The sequence below is a fragment of the Rana temporaria genome, chromosome 5, assembly GCF_905171775.1.
Source record: "Rana temporaria chromosome 5, aRanTem1.1, whole genome shotgun sequence".
NCBI classification, from domain to species: Eukaryota; Metazoa; Chordata; class Amphibia; order Anura; family Ranidae; genus Rana; species Rana temporaria.
Genome location: NC_053493.1, coordinates 120,365,392 through 120,387,295, shown reverse-complemented (window position 1 = coordinate 120,387,295; position 21,904 = coordinate 120,365,392). Strand labels below are relative to the sequence as shown.

General features: G+C 42.0%; 1 long non-coding RNA gene across 1 annotated transcript; it reads right to left on the bottom strand.

Annotated features, from left to right (window-relative positions):
• Positions 1-236: 236 nt before the first annotated feature.
• LOC120940303 lies at positions 237-21,714 on the bottom strand. Its single transcript, XR_005749416.1, has 2 exons — positions 20,258-21,714; positions 237-1,191 (listed from the first exon to the last, which is right to left on the bottom strand). It is a non-coding gene; the product is annotated as an uncharacterized LOC120940303 (long non-coding RNA).
• Positions 21,715-21,904: the final 190 nt, after the last annotated feature.

The following is a 21,904-nucleotide window of genomic DNA, read 5'->3' as shown; positions in this document are numbered from 1 at the left end:
CTTTCTAGAATTCATTTTGCATAAAGCGTTGAAAAAGATTTATAAATCAGGAATGCTTGCATCTTTAATAATTATGGTAACCAATGAAAAGTTGTAGCGCTACCCCCTCACGAGCCTCTGAGTATTCTGGGTACCCTGTTCCAACCCTGAGCAGAGTATTGTCTCTGCTGACACCACTAAAATACCTTGGCCAGGTGACTCCCTGGCTGTCACACAAAGGACAAATACGTATAAACTGATGAGATAAATGTTTAACTAGTTTGCCGGAAATGGCAAACTAAGCAAAAGAAACAGTTGACACAGTATTCCAAATGGCAAAACACCAACAAGAAAAGGCAATTTAACACAATACAGTACCACTTTAAACCACTCCCACCCATCCTGCAGGACTGAAGATTTAAATGCGAGATCCCAAACCAAAATATTTCCCCAAGTGAGTGGATGAGATTAGAAGGAAGGAACGAACAAACACTGGGCTAGCTCACTTGCAGGCTCTCAGTGAGAAAAATCAGGGTTTAACTCTCAGGAATTTAAGCAAGTACATTTGCCAACAGATATCCCAAACGCATGAAGAACTCTTCTTTCGGCTAGTTGGGGCCCTAATGTTGGTGCACAATAGGGATGTAGTCTCTTTGACTAAAACACAGTTGCCCAAAGAAGTGGTAAAATAGCAAACAGAGTTCCTCCTTTAGTAAACAATGATAGGGTGAAGAGTCACTTTAAAGATATCAAAGGGTAACTGGGATTGCTTTGAAAGGAAAAAGGGGAGATCGATTTTGGCTGAGGTATGTCCCTTTAAATGGAAACCAGCACTTGAAACGCCAAATTTATTTCTTCGATAGCTTGAGTCCACAGTGGAATCCTGTAGGCAGTGCTGATAAAGACAGTAAAGATGTTAAGACTGCAGGACTGGGTGGGTTGTGGCATTTGTGCCTAAAGATAGAGGCCTGTACTGTGAATTGTTCTGGACTCTGGAAACTTATTACAGTAGTCTTGAAGGAAATGGCAGCATTGTGTGGTTTAAGAACTCTCTCACCTGGTCTCACAGCACAGCAGGGTGAAATTATGACCTTGCGTTTGGAGGGAAACCCCTTTTGTCAGTCCTCTTGTATGGCTGTGTAGATGGTGATGACCGAGTCTACCTATCTACAGGTTCTGCTAACCTGCCTCCTCAGGATGGTCAACTCTCTGCTGTTAGAAGTGGAGAACAGTGTTAATTTAGTCAACGGAAACGTTTTAATCAAAGATTTCATCATTCATCATTTTTACAGTGATGAAAAAGGAAACTAAAAAAAAGTACAGCTCATTTTTATCCACTGACAAAAACTATGACGAAAATCTATTTTTTTTCCGTTAAAGAACGAAAACGGGACGAAAATGGCAAGGAGGGACATTTACTCTTGTGAACTACTGTTTTTATTGGCGTATAACAGTGCGTGCCTAATATATGACCTTATATGTTTTTACCAAAGGAGGGGGGCGGGGATCGGGTGATCAGCCCCAGGGCCTACACATTGGGGGGGGGGGGTCAGGTTGGCCGCCCCACCTCTCCTGGCCCTTGGACAGACCTACCAGCATAGGAAGTTAGTTAGCAAGTTAAAAAAAAAATCACTGCCAGCCCCTTTTACAACGCTCCTCGTGTGTCACTTGCATTATAAAAAAAAGCTTCTAAATACCTCAAAAGCTCCTTTCTTGTTGGCCGCTCTCCTCCTCTAAGTGTTGCTTTAGATTGGAGGAGAGCTATCATATGGCCATCCATGAAACGTCAGAGCAGTCATGTGACCGGGTCAATGAAAGAACCAAACTATTGAGGTATTTAGAGACTTTGATTTACAATGACACTGACACAGGAGGAGCAGTGTATGAGAAAGGCATGGCAGTGATTTGTTAGCTTTAGAGTACGCTGGCAGTGCTGTCCCAGGAGACTGGGGGTCTTTTTTCAACCTGACTAACTATGTAACTATGGTATTTAAATAAATACAATTTTTCATTAATACTCCCTTTCTAGTTTATTTACAGCGACATGTTTCATTTAAAGTCCCATTTCCTTCCCCCCTATTTTCATAAATGTTGGCATAGGTTATCTACCCCACAAACACGTTGGTTAATGTGCCTTTTAAAAACAGTGATTGTTATTAGTATGCAGTATAAAGTACTGTACTCCTTTCTTTAAACACACATCTTGCATCTTCTCAAGTGTGCACATCAAGATCAACAGAGTCATCTCTAAAATGTATTTCTAAAGGTGTGGAATTAATAAGATTTGATGAAAACTAAGTTTTGAAAAGAGCCCAGAGAGATTAGATGATCCACTAAGTTTTTATTTCTATTTCTGTCTGTGTCCCCCTGCTAGGGAGATACACCCGCTCTGGTTTCTGTTATTACTGAAACAAACATGTAGAGACAATTACATAATTTAAAGGAGTTGTAAAGGAAAAAAAAACGTGTTTGCTGAAATGGCTGTTTACAGGGTATAGAGACATAATAGTTAACCGATTCCTTTTAAAAATGATTAAAAATAGATAAAAATCAATCATATAATCTACCTACAGTTTAGTTTCGTTTTTTGCCTGTTGCTTCCTGTCTCTCTGATGTACAGAGCCAGAGAGCCAATAGAGGGCAGTGATGGTTTGTAAAACGAAACTGGATTGGTGCCGAGGGGTTTTAGACACACAGTAATCACACCTCCTTGATTAGTGACCACAGAGAGAAATCTCCCAGTACTGTGGTGATCAAGAAACAGACAACCAGGAAGTATCCAGAACAGAGAGGAAATTACAGCAACATCAAAGCAAAAACGAACAATGAGGACATGAAACCAGGACTGCAGTAAGGTAAAGAAAGCTATTTAGCTAAAAAAAAAAAAAAAAAAAAATTCCTTTAGTGACCCTATAAGTTGTTGCCAGAACAGGAATAAAGGGTAAATCATCCAAAGGGGACATTAGCTCTGGTGGCAACCAGGAAATCACTAAATTTAGAGGGATTTACACTTACATCCTGTTCTGGCTATATGACATGATGTGAAAGAGAAAACTACCCTATGTTAGACACAGATGGCAAAATAGAATCTGACAAGGGGTCATAATGGGGTTACATTTGGGTGACAACAGTGAAGAACAATATAAGAATAGCCTGTGAGAACTTACCCCATAATAGACTCAAAAAGCAAAAAAGGAATGGGCGGGGAAAAATAAAAAAAAAAAGAGAAGGGGGAGCAAGTATCTTGGAGCCAAGGTGAGTTATATCATGATAGGCTTTCCTATAGCTTTGTTGCTTATAAAACATGTATCATACATTTCAGTTGATGTTTAGAGAGGCCATCCGGGTCCGATTGTACAATCTCATTTCGTTTTACAAACATGTGTGTGAAAGCCTTCCTACTTGCATATAAAGTGGGTGTACTAATTAGGCCCTAAAGCCTCATACACATGATCGGACTTCCATCAGACAAATCCTTGAATTTTGGTCCGAAGGGCGTTGCCTGTGAACTTGGTATGCATACAGACGACACAACATTTTCAGCCAACAAAACCGAAACATGTGTTTTTCTGCTCTTTAGCGCCACCCTTTGGGCAACTTCTGCTAATGTTGTCTTAATGTTTAACATTGGTTCCGAGCATGCGTGTTTTTACTTTGAATTTTAGTTAGACGGATTTTCGTACACACGATCGGATAATCCGATGTACCAGATTTATTGCCAGACAGTTGATGAGCATGCACAGCCAACATTTGTTGTCGTTAATTCAGCCAACAATTGTCTGATGGAGCATACACACGGTCGGATTATCCTTCACAACACGTCCATCAGACAATTCTTGTTGTAAAATTGGATTGTGTGTAAGGGCCTTTAGAGTTACTGTTAAGTTTCATCAATGACTGAATCACGGGGCGTGACCGGATGCAGGAGGGAGTGAGAGTTAGAATGGTGGTATGAGCGTGTGAGCGTGTGAGGATCTCGCCTCCCTTCCCCTGTGAGTGATCCATGCTGTGGAACGCCGGCTAAGGATGGATCTCTTCGCCCGGAAAACAACATAGCAACATAGCAACACCACAGTCTCTACCTTGCCTCCCTCTGGTTGGAGCCGGGGTGCCGCTCGGTGCCGGGTGGTGGGTCTCGCGGCTGTGGATGTGAGCTTTTGCTCACTTGTATGGAGCCGGCTTTCGCTGCACGGAGGAGCGGTGGGTGACGGGAGCTGTGACAGAACCTCGAGATCTCGCGAGATTTCGGGACCTCGAGCGAGCGTGTCTTTTCGGATCACCGCTGCACGGACTGGAGCCGGAGAAGTACACCGGCGAGCTGGAGGAAGAACTACTGGCTCTTCCGGCACCAACGGAGGATTTCAATTGAGAATCTGATAGAGGAGCTAACATAAGATCTCCACAATACAACCCGGAGGGTACTGGTAAGGATTTATCTGAGTTATCTGAGGCTCTTGTATACAGTACACAATACATTGTATTAAGCAGATAATGCCCGTATTCTAACCATTGATGGATTTAAAAGGGCTTTATCACTCATAACCAAGGCTGTTACTTGTGGTGCCTCTCAGGTTCTCTTTATTCTCTCTATCCGCGTATTAAGACTCAAAACTATGGGACCACAAAAACTGGGATACAACTATTTTAAAAATATTAACATGTAGTAGCATGCAAATATCCTGCAACTTTTATGTGAATGTGCTTTGAAGCCGATATTTGATATCAATTACTAGGAACTTTCTATCACTCCTTTGAGACGCTCACTATCTATCCGGTCCCATAAGAAGAAAGTATTTACTTTGCCTGAATTTAAGAGTGGCCTAGACACGGGTTAAAATCCAACTAAATATACTTTCTACCCCCGATGTTCACTATGTCTAAAAGTGCACCCCACGTAGAGGGGGCTCCCGTCACAAGGTCCGCTAAGGACAAGGACAAGGACAAAGAAAGGGGTAGTCAGGCAGCAGCAGCCAAACTTGAACGTTTTTTTCATCCCTCAAAGTCCAACTCTCACTCCCCAGCTAAGGGGGGGACGGTATCGGCTGCAGTGCATCCTAAGGGTACACTACCCGTGTCAGCAGATAGGCGGAGCCTGGGGACAGTATCAGCAGTACCCCCCAAGACGCCTAACCTAGTGAACCCTACCGGTCCTAAAAATCATGCAAACAAGGGCCCGGGTGGGGGGAGAAATGAGACCGGGGCAAAATTGGCTGAAGAGACCAATGCAGGACCCATTGCAGACACTGCACCGGAGCTATCTCAGGAGTCCACACAAAAAAATGTTAAAACAAACACGCCAGGTGATGTAACAGCAAGCGAGGGCGATTGAAAGATCTTTTACTCGCCATAAACGCTTGCAAGGACTCAATCACTGGCCTAGAGACCCAGTTGAAAGGCATCAAGGAGGATTTATGTTCAATGGGGGACAAACTGGGTAAGACTATGGAAAGAACCACCATCCTAGAGGAAAGATTAAGTACGGTCGAGGACGAATTATACCCGCTTAGGCAAGAAATCTCCGGGCTAAAGAAACAAATGGACATGCAGGGGGCTAAGATCGATGACTTGGAAAACAGAAGTCGCAGAAATAATATCCGAATTATTGGTATACCGGAGAGGAGTGAGGGAGCCAACCCCATAGAATTCCTCGAGGGCTGGTTTAGGGAGACCTTTGGGGCCACAACTTTTTCATCCTTTTTTGGCATTGAACGCGCCCATCGGGTCCCCTTTAAACCGCGCCTGCCAACTGAGCGCCCTAGACCACTGCTTGTCAAAATGTTCAACTATATCGATAAAGTGACCCTGCTCCGAAAAGCAAGAGAAAAAGGAGAGATTTTGTATAATGGGGTTAAAATCTCACTGTATCAAGATTTCTCCCCCGATTTGCAGAGACGCAGAGCCGAATTTATTCCAATCAAGCGAACTCTTCAAAAACATAAACTCCCGTATGCTCTACTTTATCCAGCCCGCTTGCGTGTCTCTGCCTTGGGGGGAACTTCCTTTTTTGATTCACCGGCAAGCATAATGAGATGGCTTGAAGACAATAAGAAAGACATCTAGAGGTCTTAAGAACCCAGGGAACTTTTGTGTCTTTTTTTTTTCTTTTTTCTCCTCGGCTTTTTTTAGAGGCTCAGCTATTTATTTGCACTTCGCACTTTTTCAACACATTCACTAATTTAATAAACACAGCAATATGGTAATATGCCGAACATTGGTTAGTTAAATCACAGGAAATTATAGGAAATTTTTTCCCCTATATAAATAAAATAAACACTTAGACTACACAAAATGGGAAGAAAAGAAAGCAAGAGGCACTATACGGTAGCTAGGGGGGGGGAGGGAAGAGGGTTGCATGACTGAGTGTGGTAGAGGGAGGTATGAGAGTTCATCAATGATGAGTAGTATGGAGGTCACAGGTAGAGCCCCTTGGGGAGGCCTAAGAGGGCTAAGGGTGGGAGGATTGAGCAGGACGGGTAGGGAGAGGAGGGTGGGATTTAGTGGGGGAAAGGGGGGGGGAGGATGGGATGGGGTACACACCACTGTTAAAAATTCGATAACACTATTTATAACTTTCTTACTTAGTTTGTTCCTTTTTATTACTTTGTTACTTTTTAGGGTATGTCGAAGCAGGTAGACACTTATTGGGGTTTCCCCCCTCTTCCCCTTCTTCCTTTTTTTTCCTTCCTTTTCAAGGGAGGGGGAGGGGGGGAAACAGGGAGGGGAAGAATGGTAGGAAGTAAAGAAGAGCACCCTGGGGAGCCTCTCTCATATAGCCAGTACTGTATTCCCAGATGTTTATGCTTCCAGTGATGTTTCCCATTGGTATACAGAACTGTTATGGTTGACCAGATTTTGGACTTCCCTCCTCCCTTTTTACAGCCGGGAATTTTTTCTTTTTTCTTTTTTTTCTTCTCTTTTTTTTCTTCTCTTTTTTTTCTTTTTTCTTTTTTGTTGTTTGGTGCTTCCAGACACAAATTCGGTATGGGTCAAAGGTCCATGCATTTCTACGACTGCATTAAATTTTTTTTTTTTTTTTTTTTTTATTTGGATCCCTCTCGATACAGATAAGAGAGAATAAAAGGGGGACCAATGTTAAATTTAACTATAGGATATGGTAGATAAGACGTTCTGTATAAAATCTCTGAATGTGCGTGGAATGAGAGACTCCATTAAGAGAATGACCATTTTAGATATGTTGGGGGTGAGAGGAGCAGGCCTGCTCTGTCTGCAGGAGACGCACTTAACTGCAAAGACAGCCGCAAAGTTGAGCGGCCCAAAATTCCAGTCCACTTATCACTCGTACCACTCATCCTATTCTAGGGGAGTGAGCGTGCTGGTGGGGAGAGGAGTGGTATTCTCCTGCAGAGAGAGCAGGATAGACGTCCAGGGAAGGTTTATATTTTTATTTTGCTCCATTGAAAATAAATTATTTGTGATAGCCAGCGTTTATATCCCTCCTCCATTTAAATTTGATGTTTTACACAAATTGTTAGAGTTCACATTGGACAAACCAGGGATACCGATACTTATTATAGGAGACTTTAATGAAGCCCTAGATAGGACGCAGGACAGGTTCCCGCCGGGAAATAGACCTAAAACAAAGGGAGAGGATCGACTAGCACTATTTCTGGATGAAGTTGGACTATGTGACATTTGGCGTACACGTTATCCGCAGGAACGCCAATATTCCTGTTTTTCGAAGACCTACCATACTTTATCCAGAATAGACATGGCGTTGGGCAACGATGAGGCAGCAACACTGGTAACAAATATAGAATATGGCCCAAGAGGTATCTCCGATCACTCACCAGTCGAGCTGATAATAAAAGCTAGGGGTAAATGGTACCCCAGGGAATGGAAAATTAACCCTCAATGGCTCGAGCTAATGAGTGAACACGATACGGTGACGTTTGCTCTTAAAGAATTTTTACAGATAAATGAGGGAACTGCACCAGTAGGGGTGGTATGGGATACCCTAAAAGCCCACCTCCGAGGTCTCCTGATTCAAAAGATAGCAGAAATTAATAGGAAGAGCAGAGAGGGAGAGTGCGAGGTAAGGAACCAGTTGCTACAGGCAGAGAAGAGATACATTGAAGCCCCAACCCCGCACAGCTTAAAAGAGTGGTTAGAAAAACAACAGACATACAGAATGACTATATTAAAAAGAACAGAGGGGAAACGTATATTTCAGAGACAGAACCAGTTTGGAGAGGGAGAGCGAGTAGGGCGTCTATTGTCTCTACTTATTAGAACTAACTCCCCCCCCCTCCACCGTTACAGCAGTCAAGTTACCAAGTGGGGAAACATCTATCGACAAAACTGTAATATTAAACACCTTTAGAGAATTCTACGTATCCCTCTATAGCTCCAAGAGGAGGGAGGGGACTGAAGGGCCGGGAAACTTCCTACAGGGAATGTCTGTCCCTACCTTGATGGAGGAAGATAATATTGATATGGAGATGCCAATCACTCTAGGTGAACTAAAACAGGCAGTGGCTGGGATGTCAACTCAAAAGTCACCTGGCCCAGACGGGTTGCCCGTCGAGATCTATAAAAGATATGGCGATATTCTGCTACCAGAACTCCTCAAGACATTAAATTGGGCATTGACCCATGGAACACTCCCTACCTCTATGATGGAAGCTACCATCATTGTCCTACATAAGGAGGGGAAGGATCCAACTGAGGCCGCGTCGTATCGCCCCATATCACTTCTATGCACGGACGCCAAGATTTTGGCTAAAGTATTAGCAATGCGCCTAAACCGATATATTCAAACGCTCATACATTACGACCAATCTGGCTTCATCCCTAACAGGTCAACCAGTATCAATATCAGGAGATTATTCTTGAATATGCAAATTCCAACAGAAGGGGTGGGCTCCAGAGCTGTCTTGGCCCTGGATGCCGCCAAGGCCTTTGACAGTTTGGAATGGGACTACCTATGGAAGGTCTTGGAGAAGTTCGGGTTCGGCCCCAGGTTTATTGGTTGGGTGAGGCTGTTATACAACCAGCCAAGAGCAAAAATTAAAATCAACAACGAGCTCTCTGATATCTTTCAATTAGAGAGAGGAACTAGACAGGGTTGCCCACTCTCCCCCCTTTTGTTCGCGCTGGCGATGGAACCATTGGCTATTAAAATTCGAGGTTCAGAAGATATACAGGGGTTCCGTAGACTAACCAAGGAGGACAAGATCGCATTGTTTGCGGACGACGTCCTTTTTTTCCTGGGAGATACAGAAAATTCGTTAAAAAATGTGATCAAAACTGTGGGCGAGTTTGGGCTATGCTCTGGGTTGGTCATTAATTGGGAAAAGTCGGCACTATTGCCAATTGACTCCCTTGGTGTGCAGATACCCCATGGTGTCCCCCAGTTAAAAGTAGTAGATATGATGAAATATCTGGGGATATGGATCACGAGGGATATTAACAGCTTCGTCTCAAACAACTTAATTCCCCTCTTGTCCAAATGGGAACAAAAAAGAGACATCTGGTGTAGACTACCACTATCCATAGCGGGGCGATGCAACCTAATAAAGATGCTCTGGCTGCCCCAGCTACTCTATATCCTTCATAATTCCCCTGTCTGGATAGATCAAAAATGGTTCAAAAAGATAGAATCCATTTTCAGAGATCTAATCTGGAAGAAGGGACAAGCCCGGATTGGTCTTCGGACCATGCAGCTACCAGCTAAAGAGGGGGGAATGGCAGTACCCCACCCGAAAACATACTTCCTAGCTTCGCAACTACAACATCTTGCGAACTGTGGATTGGAGGGAGATGGGAATCTCGGTACACTGATGCTATTAGGGGCACCACACGGGACAATACTTGAGGCACTCGAGGCTGCCTCATTTATTTATAAGGGTCCAACTATAAAATTAATCCTTAAAGTATGGCAAACAACAAAAGTACTGTTGGGATACAAGGGAATAACAACGTTTGCCCCTCTTTGGTGCAACCAGAATTTAAGGGAATTAAAAGACATTGAGAGATGCAAGGAATGGGAGAGACAAGGGATAAAATGCTTGAATCAATTGTACGACGGAGAACACATGAAATCCTTTGCAGATTTGCGACAGGAATTCAACATAGCAAATAAAACATTTTACAGATACCTCCAGATCCGGCATGGCATCCAAGCCCAGTTCGGGTCACAACCCATTGTATGGTCCTCGGCCCCTACCCTCTTGAAAATAACCTCTTTAAAAACAACTAAAGGCCTGATCTCTGAACTGTACTCCAGGATAGGAGTTAAAACAATAAGTAGGGCAGGCCCCATCAAGAGTAGGATGGGGTGGGAGAAAGACCTGGGGCAAAAGACCACGGAACAGTGGAGCGCGATCTTGAGGGGGGGTACTGGTCTCGATCTCTCCGGCTCAGAAAGTATCACACCTGTTCCTTTTGCATAGAGTATACTATACCCCCAGGAGAATGTTCAACCTTGGGTGGAGAAGTACTGACGAATGTCCAAGGTGCAGAGCGACAGGCAGTCTCATCCACATGATGTGGAAATGCCCCAAGCTATTCAGATACTGGGAGGAGGTAATAGACACAATAAATAAAACTTTTAAAACGAATCTGGAAGCTGAATCTAAGACATGCTTACTAGGTAGTATCGAGGAGAACAGAGTGCCTGCTGGTGCCCTTGAGGTGGTGCTGAGATGCCTCTTCCAGGCCAGGAAGCTAATTGCGTGGAGGTGGCAGGCTCAGACTCCACCAACTGTTAAATCTTGGGTTGAAACCATCAACACAATGATCTGGAGCGAGAGAGTGACACTCACTAGACAGGGCAACTATGGAAAATATGTAAGGATGTGGAAACCCTGGCTAGACATAACGGGATGCCCTATATAATCGATATATCCTTTGACCAGCTATCTGACACCCCTATATGGGGAGGATTTATTTAATGTAACAAACTAACTTTAAGAAACTAGTCCAAGGTGTGATGGGAGGGTGGTAGGGTGGGAGAGGGGTGGGGGGGGGGGGAGGGCGGATATAAGGGAAGAGAACTTTGGATTTTAAATGGGGTTTTTCCCACTCAATCACAATGACACGGAGACGTAGGGGGGGGGGGGGGGGAAATGTATGCTTGCGTATGTAGTGTGCTAATTCCACGTAAACTGTTGTACCACTTTTTGTATTCTGTGTATGCAAACAACAATAAAAAATGTTATAATTAAAAAAAAAAAGAGTTACTGTTAAGTTTAACCACTTCCCGACGGCCGTACGACTATATACGGCCGCAGGGTGGTTCTACATCTCTGGGGCGCCGTCATTTGACGTCCGCCCCTTTCCGCGTTCCCCGCGCGCGTTTCCGAACGCGCAGCGGGGAACTGCTGTGCTGGCCGTGTCCCTTGGACACAGCCAATCACAGATCGCCGTGAACGGCCAATCGGAGCGGCCGTTTCCTAGGCGATCTGTGCGGCCAATGAGAGATGATCTCATATGTTTACATATGAGATCATCTCTCATTCCCAGCTCTCGCAGACAGCGGTGCTGTCAGGGGAGAGAGGAGACGGATCTGTGTCTCTTGTACATAGAGACACAGATCGGTCACCCCCCCCAGTCACCCCCCTTCCCCCACAGTTAGAACACTAATTAGGATACACATTTAACCCCTTCCTCACCCCCTAGTGTTAACCCCTTCAATGCCAGTCACATTTATACAGTAATTAGTGCATATTTATAGCACTGATTGCAGTATAAATGTGAATGGTGCCAAAAATGTGTAAAACGTGTCCGATGTGTTCGCCATAATGTCGTAGTCGAAATAAAAATCGTAGATCGCTGCTATTTCTAGTAAAAAAAAATAATTCTGTCCCTTATTTTGTAGGCGCTATAACTTTTGCGCAAACCAGTCGCTTATTGCGATTTTTTTTTTTTTTTTTACTAAAAATATGTAGAATACGTATCGGCCTAGACTGAGGATAAAAAATGTTTTTTTTAAAAAAATTGAGCTATTACAGCAACAAGTAAAAATGTATTTTTTTTTTTTAAATTGTCGCTCTATTTTTGTTTATAGCGCAAAAAATAAAAACCGCAGAGGTGATCAAATACCACCAAAAGAAAGCTCTATTTGTGGGAAAAAAAGGATGTCAATTTTGTTTGGGAGCCACGTCGCACGACCGCGCAATTGTGTCAGTAAAAGCGACGCAGTGCCGAATCGCAAAAAGTCCTCTGGGCAGGAAGGGGGTTTAAGTGCCGAGTAAGGAAGTGGTTAAGCAGATTTAAAAGTTTTGTGCAGATTGCGAAGGGTGCGGCCAGCTTTACAAAAGCAGTTTGACTATTCTAAAATACTGTCTATTGCCTTTTAGAAGTCTAAATAAAATACGCAACACAAGTATCAAGAAACACAATTCTCAGTCAAATATTGTTAAGTTTTTATTTTATTCACACACTTTAATAATAGTATAGTAATAATATGCATATTTAAGCAAGATATATTTTATTAAATTAAAAAAATGAAGTAGCAAAACAAAATGTATAGTTTTAGTCAAAGTCTAAACTCCAAGCAAGTCAAAGTATTCTAGTGATCACCCCCCTCCTCCAGATCTGGCAGTGATGTATCTTATCCCGGCAAGATCGCTTCCCATCAATGAATTGTACCCTCTAGAAGCCTCTGATCCAAACTCCTTTTTATGGAATGATCTATACAGGGAGTGCAGAATTATTAGGCAAATGAGTATTTTGACCACATCATCCTCTTTATGCATGTTGTCTTACTCCAAGCTGTATAGGCTCGAAAGCCTACTACCAATTAAGCATATTAGGTGATGTGCATCTCTGTAATGAGAAGGTGTGTGGTCTAATGACATCAACACCCTATATCAGGTGTGCATAATTATTAGTCAACTTCCTTTCCTTTGGCAAAATGGGTCAAAAGAAGGACTTGACAGGCTCAGAAAAGTCAAAAATAGTGAGATATCTTGCAGAGGGATGCAGCACTCTTAAAATTGCAAAGTTTCTGAAGCGTGATCATCGAACAATCAAGCGTTTCATTCAAAATAGTCAACAGGGTCGCAAGAAGCGTGTGGAAAAACCAAGGCGCAAAATAACTGCCCATGAAATGAGAAAAGTCAAGCGTGCAGCTGCCAAGATGCCACTTGCCACCAGTTTGGCCATATTTCAGAGCTGCAACATCACTGGAGTGCCCAAAAGCACAAGGTGTGCAATACTCAGAGACATGGCCAAGGTAAGAAAGGCTGAAAGACGACCACCACTGAACAAGACACACAAGCTGAAACGTCAAGACTGGGCCAAGAAATATCTCAAGAATGATTTTTCTAAGGTTTTATGGACTGCTGAAATGACAGTGAGTCTTGATGGGCCAGATGGATGGGCCCGTGGCTGGATTGGTAAAGGGCAGAGAGCTCCAGTCCGACTTAGACGCCAGCAAGGTGGTGGCGGAGTACTGGTTTGGGCTGGTATCATCAAAGATGAGCTTGTGGGGCCTTTTCGGGTTAAGGATGGAGTCAAGCTCAACTCCCAGTCCTACTGCCAGTTTCTGGAAGACACCTTCTTCAAGCAGTGGTACAGGAAGAAGTCTGCATCCTTCAAGAAAAACATGATTTTCATGCAGGACAATGCTCCATCACACGCGTCCAAGTACTCCACAGCGTGGCTGGCAAGAAAGGGTATAAAAGAAGAAAAACTAATGACATGGCCTCCTTGTTCACCTGATCTGAACCCCATTGAGAACCTGTGGTCCATCATCAAATGTGAGATTTACAAGGAGGGAAAACAGTACACCTCTCTGAACAGTGTCTGGGAGGCTGTGGTTGCTGCTGCACGCAATGTTGATGGTGAACAGATCAAAACACTGACAGAATCCATGGATGGCAGGCTTTTGAGTGTCCTTGCAAAGAAAGGTGGCTATATTGGTCACTGATTTGTTTTTGTTTTGTTTTTGAATGTCAGAAATGTATATTTGTGAATGTTGAGATGTTATATTGATTTCACTGGTAAAAATAAATAATTGAAATGGGTATATATATTTTTTTTGTTAAGTTGCCTAATATTCATGCACAGTAATAGTCACCTGCACACACATATATCCCCCTAAAATAGCTAAAACTAAAAACAAACTAAAAACTACTTCCAAAAATATTCAGCTTTGATATTAATGAGTTTTTTGGGTTCATTGAGAACATGGTTGTTGTTCAATAATAAAAATTAATCCTCAAAAATACAACTTGCCTAATAATTCTGCACTCCCTGTATGCATGTACTGTATATGGGAAGTCCTATGAGCAGGCCCGGATTTACTCCCTTTGCCGCCCCAAGGCCAGGTCCTTCAATGCCGCCGGGGGACTTTTTCGTCAAGACACCGAGTAGCGGGGGGGGGGGGGGGGGGGGGAGGGTGTTGCTGCCGAAAATGACGACATTGAGTGCTTGGCATTGCTACTGCCAAGAACTATCTCACCTCCTCTTCCCTCTGTTTTTTCTCCTCTCACCGTCTGCATGACAGGGGAAAGTAAAAGTGTCCTCTCCTCTCAGCCGCAGTGCCGCCCCTGCACCTACTGCCGCCCCGAGGCCTGGCCTTGTCTGGAATCCGGCCCTGCCTATGAGCACTTCTAAGCAAGCTCACAAGGCATACATTGGAAAGGCCAAAAGGCACGTTTTTGGGCAGTCCTATTAGCGCTTCTAAGTAAGCTCAGAAGCCCTAAACTGGAGGGACCAAAAGCCCTCACATAGTGTATAGTGAAGGTGACCATTCCGGAAGAATTCCCGATCCCAACAAAAAGAAGCACAGTTGAAAATTGTTTAGGAGAGCTTTGTTTCCGACCAGTCAGGTCGGGGATCAGTTTTGGAATACACTTTCTTGTTGGCCTGGACTAAAAAGTTCACAATAATTAAGAAGTCTCCCAATTTCCATAGGGTCAAGCAGGCCATCCAAATGTACATACAGTATCTCACAAAAGTGAGTACACCCCTCACATTTTTGTAAATATTTTATTCTATCTTTTCATATGACAACACTGAAGAAATGACACTTTGCTACAATGTAAAGTAGTAAGTGTACTAATTGGATAACCGTGTAAATTTGCTGTCCCCTCAAAATAACTCAACACAGCCATTAATGTCTAAACCGCTGGCAACAAAAGTGATTACACCCCAAAATGAAAATGTCCAAGTTGGGCCCAATTAGCCATTTTCCCTCCCAGTGTCATGCGACTCGTTAGTGTTACAAGGTCTCAGGTGTGAACAGGGAGCAGGTGTGGTACATTTGGTGTTATCGCTCTCACTCTCTAATACTGGTCACTGGAAGAAGTTCAACATGGCACCTCATGGCAAAGAACTCTTAGAATGTGGCCAAGACCATACCATGGTTTAACAGGACAGGTTCCACCCAAAACAGGCCTCGCCATGGTCGACCAAAGAAGTTGAGTACACATGCTCTGCATCACATCCAGTGTCAAGCATGGTGGTAGGAGTGTCATGGTCTGTGCCTGCATGAGTGCTGCCGGTGTTCTATCAGTTTGGGTTCCCCCATCAGATAGTGCCCGAGTTTAACTGCACATTCACAATTGGAGATCACGGAAATCTCAGAGAATTAATATCTGTTCCGTCAGCTGTTCTTGGAGCATGCGCAGTTAACAGGCCGCTCGCTCCCGATGCTTATCCACGCTCGCCATATCAGATGAGGGACCCATCTAGACAGAACAGCGCTGGCTGCACTCACAGCAATACAGCAAGGGGCAGATGGTTAAAAACCATTTTAACCCGCCTCTTTTTAAAAACCATCCACCCCTTGCTGTATTGCTCTGAGCGCGGCCATCTCTATCGAGATGTCCAACCTGTAAAAAATAAAATAAAAATCACTGCTCAATAATACACCCGCTCCATGCTGTATTGCTGTGAGCGTGGTCAGTGCTGTTCTATCAAGATGGGTCCCCCATCTGATAGAGTGAGCGCCGTCGATAAGCATCGGGAGCGAGCGTCATAACTGCTCATGGTCCAACTACAGCTGACGGAACAGATGTTCAGTCTGAGATTTCTGTGATCTCGGACTGTGCATGCGCAGTCCAACCTGGGCACTATCTGATAGGGGACCCAGAATGATAGGACACCCGCACTGGGGAGCTACGGTTCACTGAGGGAACCATTAATTCCATTGTGTACAGTGACATACTGAAGCAGAGCATGATCCCTCTCCCTTCGGAAACTGGGCTGCAGGGCAGTATTCCAACATAACGACCCCAAACATCTCCAAGATGACCACTGCATTGCTAAAGAAGCTGAGGGTAATGGACCGGGCAAGAATGTCTCTTGACCTAAACTATATTGAACATCTATGGGGCATCCTCAAATTGAAGGTGGAGGAGCACAAGATCTCTAACAACCATCAGCTCCGTGATGTCATCATCCAGGAGTGGAAGAAGTCTCCAGTGGCAACCTGTGAAGCTCTGGTGAACTCCGTGCCCAAGAGGGTTAAGGCAATGATGAAAAATAATGGTGGCCACATAAAATATTGACACTTTTGAACATTTTCACTTAGTGGCGTACTCACTTTTGTTGCCAGCGTTTTAGACATTAATGGGTGTGTGTTGAGTTATTTTGACAGCAAATTTACACCATTATACAAGCTGTACACTCACTACTAAGTGCCATTTCTTCAGTGTTGTCACATGAAAAGATATAAAATATTTACAAAAATGTGAGGGGTGTACTCACTTTTGTAAGATACTGTACATACATAGTTTTTAGGAGAGAAACCACCCATGACTGCAGGTATACAAATTCCTTCTTTCCTTATATTAGTGTGTATATATACACACACACACACACACACACACACACACACACACACACTCACTACTCCACATGTAGTCAATACCAAATACACCTCCAGACCTAGTTTGTGTAGTCTTCAGGACTCCACAAATATATAGACTTTATGTAGCCTTTCTTCTCTAGTGTGCAAATCAAGATCAACAGAAACTTTACATTTTAAAAGGAGTGGAATTGGTAAAATCTGATAAAACCACCCACCAGATCTAGATAAGAAGGTTCACTTAAACAATTTACCTTGGTATCAGAATCGGAATATAGAATTGTATAAGTATTGTAAAAAAAGGCATTGCAATCATTGGTAAAAATGTCTGTGTATAACTTCCTGACTTGTGAAGTTCTCATCATAGAGTAACAAATATGTGATCCAAGCTGTTAGCCCCTCATGTGCATCATTGGAGGGGGCAGAGCTTGTGACACCCTTTATAAACTTCTCTTCAAGACAGCATGTCACAAGCTCTGCCTCTAGTGCACACACTGGGGGTTGATTTACTAAAACTGGAGAACGCAAAATATGGTGCAGCTGTGCATGGTAGCCAATCAGCTTCTAACTTCTGCTTGTTTAATTAAGCTTTGACAAAAAAAAGGAAGCCGATTGGTTTCCATGTACAGCTGCACCAGATTTTGAACTCTCCAGTTTTAGTAAATCAATGCCAGTGAGTGCTTGAGGTTGGCATGAGGTGAAGGCACTGGCAGTTGGCACTGCTTTGGGTACAAGGAGAATGATATTACAGGCTATTCAAGCTGTAAACTGGCCACTTCTACTATAGCTAGCCACACAAGCAATGATTTGTGGGGCTGAATAAGAGGAATCAATCAATTCCCCCATCCATGCTAAACAGCATAGATGGAGGAATCTACACTGGTGGCTGTTATATTTAGACAGTAGCAACACCAGCAGTTGCCTGAATACCCAAAGAGTTAATTTTATTAGACGCAGCCCCTGGTTGATTAACAGTTTTTCACCTGGCTGCTCTCTTTTTGAAATTGACTTTTGTTGAGCCGAGTTTTGCCAACAGGGCTACCCAAGACTTGAATTTCAACAAATTCAGCAAAAAATTGGAGCTGTGTATGTCTTAATAGAGCTTGTACTTAAAACTATACAGTACTTAGCTGGCCTGTGCACTTGCCCCAATATACACAAGTTGGTCATAATCGATTTACTGGACTCAAGCTAAATTATTTAGGTGTGTACACCTGAAAACTTACAGTGCCTTGAAAAAATATTCATACCCCATAAAAGTTTCCACATTTTGTCATGTTACAACCAGAAAAATGATTTATTGGGATTTTATGTAAGAGACTGACACAAAGTGGCACATAATTGTGAAGTGAAAGTAAAATGATCAAAGAATTCCAAATTATTGCCAAAATAAATACCGAAAAAGCATGGCGTGCATTTGTATTGAGCCCCCTTTACTCGGATACCCCTAAATAAAATCTAGTGGAACCAACTGCCTTCAGAAGTCTTATTAGTAAAAAGTGTCCACCTGTGTGCAATTTAATCTCAGCATAAATACAGCTGTTCTGTGAAGTCCTCAGAAGTTTGTTAAAGAACCTTAGTGAACAAACAGCATCATGAAGGCAAAGGAACACACCAGACAGGCCAGGGATAGAGTTGTGGAGATGTTTAAAGCAGGGTTAGGCTATAAAAAAAATATCCCAAGCTTGGAACATCTCAAGGAGCACTGTTCAATCCATCAGCCGAAAATGTAAAGGAGTACGGCACAAATGCAAACCTACCAAGACATGGCCGTCCACCTAAACTGACAGGCCAGACAAAAAGAGCATTAATCAGAGAAGCAGCGAAGAGGACCATGGTCACTCTAGAGATCCACAGCTCAGGTGGGAGAATCTGTCCACAGGACAACCATTAGTCGTGCACACCACAAATCTGACCTTTATGGAAGTGTGGCAAAAAGAAAGCCATTGTTGAAAGAAAGCCATAAGAAGTCCCATTTACAGTAAGCCACGTGGGGGACACAGCAAACATTGAATGTTTAGGCCTAAAATTAAAACACTATGGGTGGCGGAAAACTAACACTGCACAATACCCCGAACACACCATCAGTAGGAACAGGGAAGCTGGTCAAAGTTGTTGGGAAGTTGGATGAAGCCAAATAAAGGGTAATCTTGGAAGAAAACCTATTAGAGTCTGCAAAAGACTTGAGACTGGGGTGGAGGTTCACCTTCCAGCAGGACCCTAAACATACAGCCAGAGCTACAATAGAATGTTTTAGATCAAAGCATATTCATGTGTTAGAATGGCCCAGTTAAAGTCCAGACCGAAATCCAATTGAAAATATGTGGCAAGACTTAAATTGCTGTTCACAGACACGTACCATCCAATCTGACAGAGCTTGAACTATTTTGCCGAGAAGAATGGGCAAACATTTTACTCTCTAGATGTGCAAAACTGGTAGAGACATCCCCAAAACGACTGGCAGCTATAATTGCAGCGAAAGGCGGTTCTACAAAGTATTGACTCTAAATACAAATTGTCCGCCACACTTTTCAGATATTGATTTGTAAAACAATTTGAAAACAATCTATAATTTTCCTTCTACTTCACAATTATGTGAAACTTTGTGTTGGTCCATCACATAAAATACCAATAAAATACATTTACGTTTTTGGTTGTAGCATGACAAAATGTGGAAAATGGAGTACAAAGACTTAAAAACACTGAAAATGTTATAGAACTTGAAAAAGGAAAAATTACAGTGTATACTATGTTTTCAAAGACCTAAAAAACAAAAAACAAAGCTACCACTTTATAAAAGATTGTATAAGTTGTTAAGCTTAAGAAGCTGCACAGAGATGATATACATACAAGGAACACCACTGTTTGTTATGGACATTGCCTTACCCCACCACAGCACTCATTACAGAAATGCAAGTTATAAAACCCAGAAAAGTAACTTCTTTATTAGTCCTTGATTTATGAAATGTTATTGAGAGACCATAAACCTGTAATTAGCAACCATTGTAAGTGCTACTTAAAGTTTCTCTCTCCTTTCCACATTGGTACAATGGTTTCTGCAATTGGTTGAACTCTTCTGCGAAGGCTCTGAATACAGCGATCATAGTTTTTGTATAAAAAATGGCAGTAGTGTGTGAACCACAAGAGAACTACCCAATATTTTAGAAAGTGAAACCGTATATATATATATATATATATATATATATATATATATATATATATATATATATATATATATATATATATATATATTTATTATTTTTTTTTTTGAATTATCAGTTGAAAAGGATAAAGCAAAATCAAAGCTAAAAGGAAAAAAAATATTTTCATCTGTAGTTTTGTTGGTGGGACAACGTAGAGGTAGTGGAACAATATATAATTAAGAACTTCCATTAAAAAATGTACTTTTATTTTAGTAGGAGTGTTTTTTTTTTATTATTTTAAATATATAGCCTCAAAAATAACGTCTACACAAAAGACAAAGTACAATTCACTGACCTCTATATACTTTGCCGCACATGGAATTCAGTAGTCAAATGTAACTCCTATAGACCAATTCTGCAGGAACAAAGGATATACTTAATACTGTGACTCAGAATTTGGTCTAACACTGAACTGACGAAATTACAAGTCGGATTTAGGATAAATACTTAAACAATCAAACAAAACAATTCAATGAAAAATGTGACATTGCCTGCAGTAATACAGTGAGTTCTACTAATCTACTAAACATGATAGGCATGATGTATCTATGGAAAGAAGATGTGCCCTTTAAAACACATGGATCAAACCATAGGCGCTCCATGTAAATAGACCATCATATGGTTCAACAGATTCGTGCTACAATTATTGTGGTACAGATTTCAAACATGTTCACACCTTCAGATTCAGCTCCCTATAACATTATGGCAACCCTTTATGGCAAAAAGATACACTAACATTTAATAAAATATATAAAATTCCAAATATGTGCATTTTTACATTGTTTCTTGAGCATTAACAATCCCAGATGTTAGAAGGACATTACATTTCAATTAAAAAAATGTATATACAACTGCCCTGGACCACTCTGGTCACACAGATCTATTCCCTTCTCCGATACAGCCATAGTTTATGGAGGACCAGAAGCCATGTTTTTAAATTTTATCTGCTGGTAAGATATTGCATTTTTTCACCGCCAATACACTCTATTACACGTAACACGTCTGAGGGTTTATGGGGTCCACGATACTATAAAGAGACTGAATAAAAAAAAATGTACATTTAAAAAAATTGAACCATTTTGATAATGATTAGACACATTTAGAGGTGTGTGTAGAAGTAAGCCGTACCCGCTTATCCTTTGGATTTAGTGCTCTTCTACATAAAGTGCTCTTCTGACCTTACCATTATTAATCTATGTTTTTGTGCAAAAATACATTTAAATCCAAAACCTCATTAATTTGTTTTAAGTATTCCAGTAACACTGATTATACGAAAAAAAAACAAAAAAAAAAAACAAATACAATTCTCTAGAGATCTTTTCACACTGGATTAAAATAAAGTGTTCTGATAATATATATTTACCAGGCAACTATCTAAGGTCTTTAGGTAGATGCTGTAATATCTGTTTAATTTCCAAGAGTTAAATCATAGTGCTCCACTGGAGTCAACGTCTTTAAATCTAAATGTCTGATTTCAAAGAAAAACGCAATGCATCCATGACAGCGAAACATGAGACCCATTTAAAACCAGTATGCTTTGATACACACACACTGGGGTTACTTTACTAAAGGCAAATTGGCTGTTCACTTTGCAAGAGAATTTTCACTTTAATTTGAAAAAAAAAAAACAGCATTTTTGCTTGCACGTTGAATTGTGAAAGTCAGCAAAGCTTCATCTCGTTCACTAAACTCCGGAAAAAAAATATTTTGCAAAGTGAACAGTCTATTTGCTCTTGGTAAATCAACCTCACTTTGGGCCAGATTCACAAAAGGGATACGATGGCGTATCTGCTGATACGCCGTTGTATCCCTGTTTCTATCTATGCGACTGATTCATAGAATCAGTTACGCATAGATATCCCCAAGATCCGACAGGTGTAATAGTTTTACACTGTCGGATCTTAGGATGCAGTACCGCGGCCGCTGCTGGGGGGAGTTTGCG